We start from the raw sequence: 12607 nt of genomic DNA on the forward strand, positions 1-12607 counted from the left end.
CTCTGTCACCCAGGCTGGGGTGCTATGGTGTCATGATAGCTCACTGTAACCTCAAACTCCTGGGCTCAAGCGATCCTCTCACCTAAGTCCCCAGAGTAGCTAGTACCTACAGGCATGTGCTACCATGCTTGGCTAATTTTCTGATCTTTTGCAGAGATAGGGTCTTGCTGTGTTGCCCAACCTGGTCTTGAACTCCTGGCTTCAAATGATTCTTCCACTTCAGCATCCCAAAGTGCGAGGATTACAGGTGTGAGCCACCATGACCAGCCAGAAGTCACTTCTAAGATCAACTTACAAAAGACTGTGACTTCCATCTCCCTGACATTCTTGCTGGCTCTTCTTGCTTGCTTGCTTGGATGAAGCAAGCTACCATGTTGTGAGCTGCCTTATGGAGAAGCCCATGTGACAAGGAACTGAAGGCCCTCTGGCCAAGAACCAGTGAGGAACTGAGACCCTCAGTCCAACAGCCTGTGGCAAGCAGAATCCTGCCAATAATCAAGTTAGTGATCTTGGAAGAAGATCCTTCCCAATTTGAGCCTGGAGATTTCTACAGCTTGGGCCAACACCTTGGTTGCAGACTCGTGAGAGACCCAAACCAGAGGACCCAGTCAGGCCATGCCCAGAGTCCTGATTTATGGAAACTATAAGATAATGCATGCCATTGATTCATGCCTCTAATTTCTTGGGTAGTTACACAGCGATAGATAACTAATATACCTTCTTTCTTCCTTTCTTCTTCCTTGCTAATTGGAAAACGGATGTGATAGTTGGAACAGACGTCTTGGACGATAGAACAGACTTGAGAATTGAGGCCCTACGTGGAGGAACAATGAGATAGAAGGAGTCTGGGCCCTGACACAGTGATGATTTTGAACTGTCTTTCGTTCTCAGCTGACTTCAACCCTTCCTCTTTTTGTGTTACCCTTATATGTAAACAAGGCTATGTCCAGGCAAAATGGCAAAATAGGTCAAATTTGCCTCTGATATCCTGATTGTTTCTGCATCTTCTTTACTCTTTCCTTGACCTTTTCCTCTTCTAATGCTTAGTCCTCTTCAGTCCTTGTCTAATGCCCAGTCCTGCCTAGGATCCCCTTTAAAGCTCAGATCCTAGTGCTGGACATTTCTCTCCACCCTCTTCTTGCTATTGAGTTCTGGGAGAATGCCCAGTTCTAAGTTCAAAAGGCTGATAAGTGATGTGATTATTTGCTTGCAGGAGTACAGGAGCAGTGGCAGGGGTGGGGCTGGAAGACAAAATACTCTAAGCAGATTTCAAATGATAACATTTCTGGAATCGTGAAATTATTAGAAAGAGAAATATTTTTCTTTTTCTAAGGCCGAAGGAAAGAGGGACGAGGGAAGGCATTAGAATGAATGGGTGAATGGAAAGTGAAAGTCAGCTTGTTGTTGAGAATACAAAATGGCAGAGAATATAGATACTATTCCTTTTATGACTTTGGGAAGCAATTTATGAATCCTGAGTCCCCTCTTTTTTTGTTGCTGTTCTAGTAATGTTTGGATATAAAACACAATTCTTGCTAAAGGTCAGGAGAATTTGACCTTCTGAGCTTCCATAATTTATTTCTATCATGGATCTTGTAAATGTTGTGTTTTTTAGTGTTGTCTTCCTGGCTAGGGATCAGGTACTGGCTTTCATTCATATTTGTGTTCCTGGCAACAAGCGTTGTGCCTGGCACATAATAGGTACTCAATCAATACTGGTGTATACTGTAAGGGAGATCTTTATTCCTCGATCCCGACTTTGGAAGCATTCTCAGGTTCGTGCATGTGACACCTCCCTCACACACAAATATAGGCTGTCATTGCAGAATTTGTTCATTTATTTAATACAAATTTATGGAGCTCCTACTCTGTGCCATGTACTATTCTAGATGCAGGGAGTACAACCATAAATGAACTACACAAAAGTCTCTGCTCTCATAGTGCTTATGTACTGGTGGGGAAGACAGAAACTTGACAGATAAATAAGTACACATATGGTATGTTGGATGATGACAAGTGCTATAGAAAAAAATAACACACAGGAGAGTGGTGACATGGTGTGGGGAGGATGAGAGTGGCTAGGGAAGACTTCCCTGAGGTGACTGTGGCAGAAGCCGGCTATACTCCCTAGAATTCTGTACTCCTCTACACTCCCTGGCCTCTGTCGTAGTAAAGCAGGGCTGGGTGGCTAGTGCTGGCCAATGGACTGTGAGCAGAAGGGGCACATGTCACTTTCAGGCCAAGGAATTCAGAGCCAGTGGGCTTTCTGCACCCCCTCTTCTGTCTCAGAGCATTTAGAGGCCATGTGTTCAGAAAACAGTGTCACCAGATGGAAAGAAACCGGGTGGATGAACTGGTGAGAACTGGATGGAGGAGAGAACTGCTCCCTATCTTCCTTATATTTATTGCCCTGACTAAATATTTATTGCAGTGACATTTGAGCAAAGCCCTGAAGAAGGTGAGCGAGTGAGCCAAGTGGTTATCCTGAGAGAGGAACACTCCGGGCAGAAGGAACACGAGAGTGACAGCTGGACTAGGTTGAGTCACTTACAAAGAACCAATTTTATGTCTCTGCAGCCTGCTTGGACATTTTGACTCAATGAAGTTTGCATATGTATATATGCAAAGACTCCTGATTTTTAGATTAAAAACCCTGTATACCAGGTTTTGGTTTTGGCTTTTTAAATTATCATTATTTTCATTATTATTTATTATTTTTTGAGACAGAGGCTCGCTTGTTGCCCAGGCTGGAGTGCAGTAGCGCGATCTTAGCTCACTTCAACCTCCGCCTCCCGGGTTCAAGCGATTCTCTTGCCTCAGTCTTCTGAGTAGCTGGGATTACAGGTACCTGCCACTATGCCCGGCTAATTTTTGTATTTTTAGTAGAGACACAGTTTTGCCATGTTGGCCAGGCTGGTCTCGAACTCCTGACCTCAGGTGATCCGTCCGCCTTGGCCTCCCAAAGTGCTGGGATTACAGGTGTGAGCCACCTCACCCGGCCAAATTATTTAAATAAGCTTGATTCTTTAGAGTAATTTTAGGTTCACAGCAAAATTGAGAGGAAGGTACAGAGACTTCTCATACACTGCCTGCCCCACGCATACATGGTCTCCCCTACCAGAGTGCTACATTAGTTACAGCTGATGGACCTGCACTGACACATCATTACATCATTATCACCCACATCTAGAGTTTACCTGAGGGTTAATTCTCAGTGTTGCACATTTTGTGGCTTTGGACAAATTTATGATGTTTCCACTATTATAGCATCATACAGAATCATTTCACTGCCCTGAAAATTGTCTGTGCTCCAGCAAGCTCCCTTTTTAAAAAAAGGAAAAGAGGTCAGTTTATTTTGTGATTGTGAGCAAAAAGAGAAATGACAAAGGGGTCCATCTCCTATTCTCTGCCTTTTGTTCTCAGGTACAGACATTTTTGTTTTTTCTTCAGGAGAGATGTGGCTTATTCTAGATGCAGGGGTAATAGTGATGTCTGGGTTGAGGTCTGCATCTTTCTCTCTCGGGGAAAGCTGGAGGGAATAGAGCTGGTGTAAGGACACCATCCAACTGTGGCAGCCCTCAGTGGCGCCCCCCTTCTAGCTCCTGTGCACCCCGCAGTCCAGCCCTCACTGCTTCCCAAGGCTCTGAGAGCTCACATGCAACTTTTTTTCTCATTGGCTTAATTTCTCTTAAGACCACTTCGCAAAAGCTCCATTGTAATCACTATCTGCTCAACTGCTTTGTCTTACTTACAGGTTTAGTAAATGCAAACATTCTTCTGTCTAGGTCTTACTGACCTGTAGAAAGTTAACTGATGAATGGTACATTTTAAGTCAAAACATACTTTCTGAACCCCAAACATAGTAGAGCTTTTGGTACTCGTTCCAAAAAGAGGAAAATCATTACACTATTCTATATAGAAAAATTTCAATATATAATATGCTGAAACAAATTTTACCTTTCAAAAAAATCTCAATACCTATGTTTAGATAAGTACAAGTGAAACTTTAAGAAATTCCAGTATCACTATTTCTCAAACTTGGATATTGTTCAGATCCTTTGTAAGGGGTAAAGATTCTCACAGATATCTAGAGTTAGCTTATATATTTTTTATAATGTTGCATACATATATGTGTATATATATATGCAAACATAAAACTAAGGGCTCCTGATTTTTATAGATTTTATGCATCTATAAAACTAAAAAAATAAATTGAATACAAACAAAACTACTAAATGAAGAAATTCATATCTACAATTTTGATTTAATATAAGGAATGATATTTTGCTGAAGCCAATATTCACATGAATATTGTAATACTGTGTGATGACTCAATTCTCCCACTAACCTTTGTTAGTGCAGCGCACCACAATATAACTTGCCTATAACTTGGTGTGACCACATCATTTGTTTTAAAAATCCTTCTCCGTTTTTTTTTTTTCTCACAAGTCTGTAACAATTCACTCAGTACTATTTGCCAATCAGAAATCCAGCAGTGAAACTGCATTCCCAGAATAACTATAAAGGGCTGAGAAATTTATATAGATATTCCACTCCAATAGGAATTCCATACAGGTTAAAATGAGAGACCGTTTCATCTATCATATTGGCAAACCTTTTTTTTTTTTTTTTTTAAGATAAAATAAATGCCAGCGGGCGTATGTGTGATGGGCACCCTTGAGCGCTTCTGGTGAGAATGAAAACTGGCCTGACATTTCTGGAAGGCAGTTTGACCATGGGTATTCACAGACTTAAGAGTTTTCAAAGCCTTTGAATTCCACTTACAGGTTGGTAGCCTAACGAAGGAAATAATTTTAAAATGCGGTCAAAGATTTATGTATAAGGATATTCATGGCAATGTTCTTGTTAGCAGTAAAAAATAAGAACTCCTATATGTCCAAAAATAGTGGAATAATGGAATACATGAAACTATATCATTAATAATTATGTAGCCATGACAAATAATATTTGTGAACAATTTTAGTGATGGTGGATAGTGCTCAAGATGAAAAAAAAGAGGATGGACTATTAACTATATATCCTATAAATATATAGAATACACAACTAAATATGCAGTTCTATTATGTCAAAAATGTAAATATGCAAAGAAAAAGATCCAACAGAAATAAGCCAAAACAATGAGTGCCTTTTTTCTGGGATGTGAGTAATTTCTGCTTTAAAATATTTCCTGAATTTTCCATGTTTTCTACAGTAAGCACAAAATTTCTTTTTATTATTAAGGCAAACAGCCCTGGAAAGGATAGCATTTGACATTATTTACTGCTGTGAACAGAGGTACATAAAAGGGCTGTTACTTTGGAGAGTTCTCACAGTCAGTCTGGACCATCCTAAAATATTCTTTATTATAAGTTGAAATCTGCTTCTCTGCAACATCCATACACAGCTCCTAGACTTGCTTTCTTTCCACAGCTATCCAGAATAAGTCTATGAGTGTTGTAGAGATATTTCAAAGGGTCAGTTTTTTAAAGTAATGGCAAAAACCGCAATTACTTGTGCACCAACCTAATAGTTACCTTTCCACTGCTCGCCCCTATGACCCTGCTCTCCCCTACTTCTGCCAATTCCTTTTCCTCTGGATACTTTCAAAAGTTCTCTGTCACACAGGCTTTCTGGTCTCACCAGCTTGCTTATCCTTCTGTAGACAGTCTCCAGTTTAATAACTTTTCTAGAAAAATGTGATATTCAGAATCAAAGGCCGGTTTCCAGCCTTCTTAAGCACTGCTATCATCTTGCCACTCCTCTGCCCAAGTTCCTCTGGAGGCTCTTACCAGAAGAGCAGAACGTCCCAGCTTAGCGTGCAATGTCCTCCTGGATCTGGTCCCAGCCTTTCCAGCCTCATATCCCACCACATCCCTAATACACACTACACCAGTGTCTTCAAACTATGGGTTGTTCTGCATCACTGAGTACTGAAATGAATTCAGTAACCAGCACTTAAAAAAAGAGAATAGAATGGAATAGAAAATACCAAGTTGCATTTTACATTCTAAGGGCAATTACTGTCTCAACATTATCTATCTATCTATCTATCTATCTATCTATCTATCTATCTATCTATCTATCTATCTTACCTACCTACCTACCTACCTATCATGCACACTCACACATATACGCATACTGTGTGTATTTTTATACTAGGCCATGGCTGAAATGTATTTTTTTCTTTTTTTTGAGTTGGAGTCTCTCTGTTACCCAGGCTAGAGTACAATGGCATAATCTTGGCTCACTGCTACCTCCGCCTCCTGGGTTCAAGCGATTCTCCTGCCTCAGCCTCCCGAGTAGCTGGAACCACAGGTGCATGCCACCACACCTGGCTAATTTTTGTATTTTTAGTAGAGACAGGGTTTCTCCATGTTGGTCAGGCTGGTCTCAAACTCCTGACGACCTGCCTCGGCCTCCCAAAGTGCTGGGATTGCAGGCATGAGTCACCGTGCCTGACCTGAAATGTATTTCTTACTGTGAGGAATGATTAAAAGAAGGTTGAAAGCCACTGCCCACACCACGGCTACATCAGGCCAGTAACTAGTTCCCAAACTTGCTTCATACTACCTGTGATCCCAGCCTTCCCTCAGCTTGGCATTCTCCCTGCTCTCTGCTACTGAAATCCTTCAAGGCCCTGACAAGATACCACATCCTTCCTTCAGTGTTTCAACTTTTCCCCTTGTCTGTGATCTGAAATGGTGGTTCAATTGTCTTTCTTTATATTACTCAAAACAGCCTACTTTGTATTTTGTTATGTCTGTACACTGAATTCTTAGACAATAAATATCTGGAGGGCAGGGCAGTGTCTTACCCATCTTTGGGTTCTCCGAAGGCCCAGAAGTCTAGTGAACCTGGCTGATGCTCAAAAATGTCTACCCAACCGAATGTTTTCTGTATCTCCTTCCAAGAGTATCTTCTGGTGTTCTTCCTCCTATTTCCTTGACCATAGCCCCCAGCAGGCCTAAAATCTGTGTCCTGAGGCTAATGTTACCTACAGTGATGACTCTAGAAACGAGTCTCTTCTGAAAGCTTTCACCTTTCTTCAGGAGCAATAAGAGAAATAAACATATGTTTTTATTTATTTTTCAGAAGTTTCCTTTATTTGACACTATGTTTCTCCTATATTTTTGGTGTTAAGATGTATTTTGGGGAGCAATACTGACGATATATTAGAAGATAATAGTTGGTTTTTTAGTATGTGTATGCCTGTTGTCCTTATTTGACAAAATAAATTGGCAATTCTGTGTTCATCTTTTTCTTAAAAAAAGCTAAAAAAAATTTACTGGTCGCAAACTCCAAAAGGCAGGGAATCAGTTCCCCTTCTGGGCTGGCTGCAAGTAAGTTCACTTTCTTAAAGGAGGAGCTTTCTCCTCTCACCTCAAGGACTGCTATTTATTCGTCCGCGCTACTCTTTCCACGTTTCCATTCTCTTGGTCTTCAAGATGTGAATCACCGGTTTTTTCCGTGGGGGAAGCCAGTATATCTCTGGCCCTTTAAATAGGGGCGTGGTGAAGAGGCGCGGACCGCCCAGGAGGGGGAGCAGTGTGAGGAGAAAAGCGGAAGCGAGGCCAGTAGTGGTAGGTAGTGCGCGTGCGTGAGGCTAAAGCTGGGGTGCGGTCACGTGGGCCAGCGGTCCAGGGCCGGAATGGCTGCAAGCTCAGGTAACGAGTTTCCAGAGAGCGGGCCCGTGGGGAGGAGACAGGATTGAGGGGCCGTATTCAGGGTAGGAGGAAAGCGCGCGACAGGTCTCTGAGCCTCGGCGCCTCCTCCCAGCGCGACAGCGGCGCGACCTCGGGGAGCGGGCAGAGCAGCCCCTGACGGGCCGGGCGGGGTTGATTCTTGAGTGGAGGGGCGTGTCCTACGTTGGCCCGGAACTGGGTCGGGCAATTTCCACTTACTGGTTCCAAATGAATGTGAAAATTCAAATGGGCTTAAGTAAAAAGGGATTTATTGGCTCCAAACATGGAAGAGGTTGGGGTATCACTAAATCCAGTGACTCCAGTGATGTATTTGTGTGTCTCTCCCTTTCTGCAAAGGACCAGTAACCCCTCAGTTCCCTATTTCCTTTGCGACTATAATTGCAAGCCTCATTCTGTCCTGTTACAGTCCTGCGACAATTAGGCTGAGGGACTGGGGCACCCGCTCCCCCGACTGTGAGCCTAGGCGGCTGGTGTCATGCCCCTCCCCACTCCCGGGCGGAGCAGGTGTGTAGCCCGTCTGTCGGGCCTGGAAAACAGGTGTGGACCCCTTTATCCTCCAGGGACTGATATCAGGGTGCCTGAGCCTGAGGCTTAGATGGGGTATGCACGTCTTAGGATCGGTGCGCACCCTGTGAGTCTGGTTCCAGTTTGTCTCCACGTGCAAGTTGTGCACCAGAATGAGGGCAGCAGGATGAAAGGTGGACCTCTAAAGTTCGAGGCTATTCCTGTGCCTTGACCTGTTCTTCGTGCGTGGCACCTGGGGAAGGAGGAAAACAGCTGCTCAGAGTGTCTGGGTGTACACAATGGGAGTGCTTCACAGGATAGGGTGGGAGGAGGTAGGATCCGTGAGAGGTTCCATGGCCGTGGGTTATCAGGAATAGCTAGCTGGGGAGCCTTCTTTAAATAAACAGACCCCGTCCACTTCTTAAATTCTTGTTAGAACGAATAGGAAGACTTCTGTCCTCTGCACCATCCACCCTCTACCATACTCAATTTTCCCGTACTAAAAAACCCAAAACCCAAGCCAAACAAGCATGGATGTTAGCTTGTGGTGCTAAACCTTATTCCAAATATCTGCGTTTGGGAGATAATTACATGTTGTCTGTGTATGTCTATGTCTGCCTGTGTGTGTTTGAGGTTTATCTAATATAAATGTGGATGGAGAATCTGCACGTTTGTGTAAGATATGGGTTTGCTCATGGTTAAATTCAAGCACAGAGTAGGTATTGAATCCTCTGGCAATAGCTGGCCTGTTCTGTAGAATATGCAATAAAGATAAATGGAAAAAAAAATTCGTTGAACTGTTGGGCTTTATATGGTCAAAGAGGCATATGTGAGAAAATTCTTTCCAGAGCTCTTAACAGAGTAATATGTTGATTTTTTCCTTATATTTAATATATTTCCTTCGTATCTGGACCATTGTCAGCAGATAGATGTTTTCTGTCTTCCAGAATATTGGGACATGTTGGTGATTCTTAGCTGTATCTCACTCTTCCATTGACATTTCAACCAGTGTGACACAAAATGTCAGTTATGTATGTGAATGAGAAGTAAGATCTTTTGAACTTAATAAAGTATGTTTAACTTTGGATCTATTGATAGATTTTATAGAGTTTAGATGGTATGTTCTCTTGATCCACAACTTTAGGTGCCATCTGTACATAGTGGTAAAATCAAACTGTTGTATTCTTAACTGAATCTTGAATGAATATTTGACTTATCTTCACGCTGTATGACATTATTAAACGTGTTCTGTGTATTAGCAAGGAACTACAGCTTTGCTTTGGATTTTTCACTGTTATGAATTTCTTAGGTTTACTCTAATAGTAATTACACTTTTTTTAGTCAAAGATATTTCTGTTGCAAGCGACAGAAAATTCAAATGGGCTTAAGCTAAAAGGGATTTATTGGCTCCACACCTGGAAGGGGCTGGGGTATCACTAAATCCAGTGACTCCAGTGATGGAGTACTTGCGTGTGTCTCCCTTTCTGCAAAGGACCAGTAACCCTCAGTTCCCTATTTCCTCTGCAACTGTAATTGCAAGCCTCGTTCTGTCTTGTTACAATCATGGGACAATTAGGGGATACATTCTGAGAAATGCATAGTTAGGCAAATTTTGTCATTGTGCAAGCATCATAGTGTGCTTATACAAACTGAGATGGTATAGCCTACCACACACCCCGAGTATGTGGGATGGCCTATTGCTCCTAGACTGTAAACCAGCACAGCATGTTACTGTACAGAATACTCTAGGTGGTTGTAACACAATGGCCAAGTATTTGTATATCTAAACATAGAAAAGGTACAGTAAAAATACAGTTTAAAAGATTAAAAGGTAAGTGCACCTGTATGGGGCACTTACCATGAAGGGAGTTTGCAGGACTGGAAGTTGCTGTGGGTGAGGTAGTGAGTGAGTGGTGAGTGAATGTGAAGGCCTAGGACATTACTGTACACTACTGTAGACTTTTTGAACACTGTACACTTAGGCTACACTAAATTTATGAAAAATTTTTTTCTTTCTCCAATAATAAATTAACCTTAGCTTACTGTAATGTAACTTTTATGTTACAAACTTTTAAAAAAGTTTTTAACTTCTTTGTGATAAAACTTAGCTTAAAATACAAACACATGATACAATTAGCTGTACAAATATATTTTCTTTATATCTTTATTCTGTTAGCTTTTTTCTATTTTAAAATTTTTTAATCTTTAAAAACTAAGACACAAACACATTACCCTAGGCCTGCACAGAGTCAGGAAGGTCCCACTGGAATGTCTTCAGAGGCAGTAACACATAGGGAACTGTCTTACGATAACAGTGCCTTCTGGAATACCTCCTGAAGGACCTGCCTGAAACTGTTTTACAGCTAACTTTTTAATTTTTTAATAAGTAAATGAGTACACTTTAATAATAAAAAGTATAGGATAGCAAATACATAAACTGGTACATAGTTTATTGTCAAGTATTATGTACTGTACGTAATTTATGTGCTTAGCTTTTATACTACTGGCAGTGCAGTAGGTTTGTTTACACCAGCATCACCACAGACACATGAGTAATGTATTGCATTACAACAGCTATGACATCACTGGGCTACAGGAATTTTTCAGCTCCATTATGTGTAATCTTAGGGGACCATGGTTGCATATGTGGTCTGTCATTGACCCAAAACGTCTTTTTGGGGCACATGACTGTATATAAGTGCATAAAAGATGTGACTGCAGACAACTCCTGTGTTATGCCATCCAAGGTTAAGCACCCCAGAATAAAGAGAAATTCCAGAAGGACCTTGATTGGCCAGATAGGACACAAGAATGTGATGTGCCTACTGTTCTGCTCCCGTAGTTAGGCAGATAGGGTACTTGATTGGCAGCACCACCAAAATCATATGGTTGGAATGGAGGAGAAGCAGTTGCCCTCCAGGAAAGATGGCAGAGGTGCTGGGGTGTTTTTTTTTTTTTTTTTTTTTTTGAGACGGAGTCTCGCTCTGTCGCCCAGGCTGGAGTGCAGTGGCGCGATCTCGGCTCACTGCAAGCTCCGCCTCCCGGGTTCACGCCATTCTCCTGCCTCAGCCTCCCGAGTAGCTGGGACTACAGGCGCCCACAACCGCGCCCGGCTAATTTTTTGTATTTTTAGTAGAGACGGGGTTTCACCGTGGTCTCGATCTCCTGACCTTGTGATCCGCCCGCCTCGGCCTCCCAAAGTGCTGGGATTACAGGCGTGAGCCACCGCGCCTGGCCTGGGGTGTTTTATCTTTATTTTTTCCGTTGCAATTCAGCAAGATGCTTCCAGTTACTTCTTGCTCTTAAAAAAAAAAAAAAAAAAGAAAGAATAAATCTCTTGTGACACTACATCCTTCTTGGTACCTAACCAAGAGAAATTGAGATGACAGTTAATTGCAAGTTAATAAAGAAGGCCATCATCCACTCAGCCTTTACCTAAGTGGAATTGTATCTTTTGCACATTTAACTTATAAGAATTTACCTGCATCAGTTACGTAAAGAAGAAAAGGGAATATATTTCAGCCTACACAAGGCCCTTATGCCTTTTAGAAGGAGTTCTTTGGGGTTGAAGTGGGTCTGGAAAGAGATTCTCATGATAGTGGAGACAATATTATAGAAGCTGGAAGTGATCATTTTTCTCTGTTATTCATTTCACTTATTACCTCATACACTTATTGATATAAAACTGATCAATAAAGTTAGAATTTCTACATTATATATTTGTAGACTTAGTTCATGTTACTGTTTTGTGTATTGTGATAGGGGATTAGATTTTTCTTTTCTAGACTGGAGCTGATTGTGTCTGACAATTCATAGCAGTAACTTAGCACTGTATACAGGAAGGTCTTAGGCACTGTTCCTTCCCTTTTTAACATTTTAAAATCTGTGTGTACTTATGATCACTGTCGTCATTTAGACGTTCACCAACAGAACAGAAAGAGAAACAGAGTTTGGGCTTTTTCATTGTGGCAGTTCTGGCATTGTGAGCTACAATTACCTAAATGTGCCTTCTTGGAAAGAGATTCCAGGGTCAAGTAAAGCAGCCCATCCCAGTATATAGTAACGTTGCTCTAAATAAGGTCTGTATCTAAAGGCCATGAGTAAGGTGAAAATTGAGTACCCTCAAAGTACTCCAAGAGGGAGTCATATCAGAAACTGACAAGTGTTGGGTCTCTCAGGAAGCCCAGTACAGCCAGATCTTGTTTTTCCATGTTGGAACTGCATGGCGTTTGTTATTTTGAGCACAGGTGACATGAATTGCTTGGGTGTGAGGCATGTGAGAACTGAGACATAGAACAGCAGCTGACCGTCTCGTATTCTATGCTCACTATGAAGCACGAAGTTATTGAGTGGAGGTATGCAGAGTCTCTGACTCTATGTGAATCACTTCTTTTTCTCTC

At 41.8% G+C, this 12607-nt stretch overlaps 1 protein-coding gene across 5 annotated transcripts in view; it reads left to right on the forward strand.

Moving 5' to 3' along the window:
- VPS8 (VPS8 subunit of CORVET complex) overlaps positions 1–12607 on the forward strand; it is a 302825-nt gene that overhangs the window by 50036 nt on the left and 240182 nt on the right. For 3 of the 5 annotated variants that reach the window (XM_065540318.1, XM_005546585.4, XM_074031581.1), the window contains exon 1: positions 7612–7664. The exons of 1 other annotated variant lie outside the window; for it this stretch is intronic. The gene's annotated coding sequence lies outside the window, so the exon portion shown is untranslated. Of the gene's footprint in view, positions 1–7611; positions 7665–12454; positions 12563–12607 lie in introns of those variants that run through there. One more of the 5 variants, XM_065540319.1, reaches the window with a different exon arrangement.

This window comes from Macaca fascicularis, chromosome 2 (genome assembly GCF_037993035.2).
Source record: "Macaca fascicularis isolate 582-1 chromosome 2, T2T-MFA8v1.1".
Lineage (NCBI taxonomy): Eukaryota > Metazoa > Chordata > Mammalia > Primates > Cercopithecidae > Macaca > Macaca fascicularis.